Source organism: Bombus vosnesenskii, unplaced genomic scaffold, assembly GCF_011952255.1.
Source record: "Bombus vosnesenskii isolate JDL3184/JDL3185 unplaced genomic scaffold, Bvos_JDL3184-5_v1.1 scf7180000013273, whole genome shotgun sequence".
NCBI lineage: Eukaryota > Metazoa > Arthropoda > Insecta > Hymenoptera > Apidae > Bombus > Bombus vosnesenskii.
Window position 1 is genome coordinate 2813919 of NW_022882931.1, and position 4435 is coordinate 2818353.

Sequence of the window (4435 nt, forward strand, 5' to 3'; positions counted from 1 at the left end):
GTGGAGGTGGAGGGTAGAGAAGTAGCAGTAGCAGAAGGGCGGAGGAGGTGGTTGGACGAATCGATGGCACTTCGCTTGAGCAAGAATCGAGAACGAAGGTGTCGTGGTAGCGAGAAATGGAACCCTTCACACTTGCTGCCGTGGCTCGAAGCGGATCGTCATTATAATACCAAACGTTCCTTTTTCTTTATTTTTTTCTCTCTTCGACGATTCCCCGCTCGTTAAGTCGAAGCGCACGCAAGAATTCGCACACTCGACCACTTCCTTCGCCATTTCCAATCTATATACACCGTTATATAGATATAGGTATCTGTATGTATACATATCTTTCGACGTTCCTTCGTGCACCTCGACACTTCTGTCTGTCTAACTGTATACAATCTGCAATCCAATTTGCTTCCCAACTTCGCGTTATGACACAATAAACTTTGATTATCATGATATCCGGATCGTTTCTGGAAACTCCAGCCAACAGGCAGGAGCACGTCATTATAACGCGCTCGGTTCCTCGTTAGCTCACCAGACGAACCTTTTTCACGACGATGATCTACCACGATTACTCTGGATGGAATTTTTCCATTAGCCGGAATACGGGGCGCGTAATCCGTCAGCCTGAAGAACAGAGGCAAAACGAGAAATTGAAACGAATTTCGCGTTCGCGAGTGGCGAATGTGTTTTTTTCCTTGTGCGCCCTCTGCGTAGCCCTCTTCAATCAAAATCATAGAGAGGGTAAATTAATTAAAATAACCGAGATGGCTGTTCGGTGCAAATTTCGCATCGATTCTTTACTTTTCTTCCTCCTGCTTCTCCTTTCTATTTTCTCCCTTTTTCGAGTTTCATTAAACACGTCGATAAAATGAACACGCAACAGTGAGATCGTGCTTTGTTATCAGGTGAAAGGGTCTCGAAGCAGCGTGTCACATGATAACAAAAGGAAACGGTGCCACCTTTCATCACCTTCTTTTCCCAATCCACCCTCGACCATCCGAAGATCGCTACGTATTCCGTTTAGTCGAGCGATTCGAGTCGAGCGATTCGGGATGAATCGAGCGACTAGCTTCGTACGCGTCCCCCTTCGCGCTTTACGTAGGCGTCGAACCGTGTATAACGATCGACCGGAACACAATGATCGAGGAAAGGGAGAAGCCTGGATTCCCCGTCGTTGACACCTGATACCACGTAATTAGATGGGCTATCCATAGCTTTAGGGGCTGGAAAGTTCAACGATCAAAATGTAACTACGGAATCGAAAAATATGGTTCCTCCGGTTACCACAATTTTCACGCTTTTCTTAATATATATATAAAACCGATCGCTTATTTCTACATTTTTTCTCTACTCAAAATTGTACGTATTTTTCCTCTCCTAAATTTCTACCTCGAATTTCGTCCAAGCGTTGTTTAAATCCGACAATATATCACGAGAATCTACAAAACGCTTCCATGGAGATCAGCCATTTTTTTTCTCCTCTCTCCTCTTCTCAAACACGATAGTCGGACGAACGAAAATTCTGCTACCCGATGCGGTATTTCGAAGCGTGTAAATTCAGTCGACTGAATTCTTTCATGAACCCCGTAACGAGCCAGGCGTGTACCGGCGATCCGTACCACAATGACATCGCGGCCGGGGACGGTGTAATACTACTGTACACACCGATACAGGACAATCTATCGAGGGATGAAGAGGGTAATGAAGAGGTGTTGAACCGTATCCCATAAACCCCCATCGTCGCGAGAACCAAGGGTCTCTTTGCATAATAACTTACAGTTTGCTCATCAGTTACGGGTTTTAACCAATTACGAGGATATTAATAGGGGAAGTTCGGCGGGGGTAGCTGGATACGATCGTGTGTCCCAAAACACAGGACACACGGGGGATGAGACGCATTTTACGTAGCTCTATGCTATATCGCTCGCATCAAGGGATTTACGTGTGTCCCGCTGTGTCGCATTTTGCCCTGATCGGAAATATTTGCTTGTCTGTGTTGATATTCGCCTGATATTCTGTCTCGTGACTCCACTCAACACCTTATAGTATATTTTATATGTGGAGGATTAGTCGTTATTAGGTTGAGCGAAATAACGAGCGCGAAATATTGCTGTCGCAGTTCGTCAAATATATTTTTGAATAAATAAATAAATAAATTATTTACAGACGAATTGTGAACCGTTGGTACAAATATAAGTTGCGGAATAAATACTCGATAAATACTCGGAGAAACTCTGTAGATCACTTCGGTACTCGTTTACACACGTTGATGCTCTTCGATACTGTTCGATTACTCTCCCGCTTGCGATCGCGTCCGTTTATTTATACTGGCCGGGGGAGAACCGGAAAATTTGAATTCGTCTACGTTTGACGGTTGTATGTAGCGACATTGTTTTGTCCGCAGTTTATTTGTTTTTACATTACTCGTAACCTAGTAGTCTTGATACTCCGAGGCAAAACAACAACAGGCTCTGAATTGTCCTGACTCGTGTGCCGCTACATATACTATATTATAATCTATGTATTTAATATCCAATAATCTTGCAAATTTTATTAAATAAAAGTACTATTTAAATAAAAGTGCTATTTTTTCAGTTTGAAAGTGATGAAAATTATAAAACGTCGAAGATTCTTTTGGACGGAAACAGGAAACGCGAAATCTTTCGTGAATACCGATTAATCTGACGCGAGGAATGCAGGTAGCGAATTCTCAAACGATTTCACGGTTCTACGGATTTAATACGGCGCGCTTTCCTTTTTTGAAGGGCCGAGCCGAAAAACCGGAATCGCGGTAGAACGAGTCAGCCGAAAAAGGGAAGGGCAGAGGCGGTTAGTTTTGTGGTCCCCAATGATCGTCGACGGGGAAGTTTTTCATCTAACTCTCGGTAGCAACGACTCCTGGAACAGCGTGAAGCCAACTCCAGGTGTTAATAATCCTTCTCTAATTGTCATACCTCCGGCCCCGGATAATTCCCATTAAACGCCGCTAAATACTTGTTTGTATACAACCCCCGCTGACCGACGAGACTCTTTTACACCTTTCTTGAAAGGTAACGACGGACTTCCCGTCGCTTTTAGGATGCACCGTTTGTAATCGACATAGAATGATGGTAAATGTTATACAACTTGTCGTCCCATTTGAAAAATGTTCATATTGTCCACATTTTTCTCTACTAAAGGAAGTCAACTATTTTATTTAGTTAAAAAGTATTCAGACTCTAAAACTAATTAATCATTATACAATTTTCGTTTCTGGTTTGTAAAAATTTAATAACATCCAAATTTTTCTCTTCGCTAAGATGGTCAGCTAATTCTCTGTTCTGTTTAATTAAAAATAAACAAATTCCAGTTCTAAAGCTAATCAAATAGAATAAAATTGTCGTTTGCGAAAATTTAACATTACCTAAATTTTTGTATCATTCTTTCATCAAAATGTCAAGTAATTCTATATTGTGTTTAATTAAAAAAAGAGAAGTTTAATTCGATATATAAATCTAATCAAATTATCGAAACGTTGCATGTTCCTGGAACTACTGTAATCCACGTCGTCTAGTATGAATGCAATTTTACAAGTCAACCCTGAAACACGAAATTCCTTGTTGATACGTACACGTCGAACGAGGCATACTACAAGGGTGGCACCGTAACGACCGGTGGTGTTTGATAAGGGACGGCAGACTCTGCTGCGATGGCGGTCGGATGAGTCTCGATTTAATGGATAGAGGACAGATTCTACAGATACATCAGAAGGCCGGCGCGATATCTCGCGCGCAAATCAGAACAGAAGCACGTCATCCTCTCTTTCTGTCTCTCTGATAGGAATATCCTCCAACCCCTCGATGTTTCGACCACCCTCTATATATCGATTCGTCTCTTTTCTCACCTCTGACTAACTTTTGTTCCCTTTCTCGCTCTCGTGCACCGATACTCGTTTCCTATACGAGGTCTCGCCTCTTTCTAAACTAAACGCGACAGATTGCATCGTGTCTAATGGCGGATGATGCTCCCGTGCGGTCCTCTTCCCTCTTTCACAACACTCCTCTTTTTTCCTACCAGATGATATGGTTGCTTCTCTTTTCCTCTTACAGACGACGAGAGATCGGATCAATGTAGACTATGTGCTTAAGGGTCGGTTCTTTTTACGGTAGCCAGCAGATTAGAGATCGAACGAAAGATGCGGCCGAGAGATTAGAACGCTCTTCTACCCTCGTTTCGTACATTACACCGGGGTTAAGCCTTCTTTTCTCGCTTCTGTAGGCCAATCGATGCTCTTAACTGCATTACGACGGCGTTGCAAATTTTGTTGCACCTCTATAAGTCTCTATAAAACGATATTATACGTATGAACTCTTTTTTGAAAGATTGTGAAGGATTAAAGGACATGTAGATACGTTAAATGTAAGGTAATGATGTGTGCGAAGAAGGTGTGAAATGAGACGACCGACGA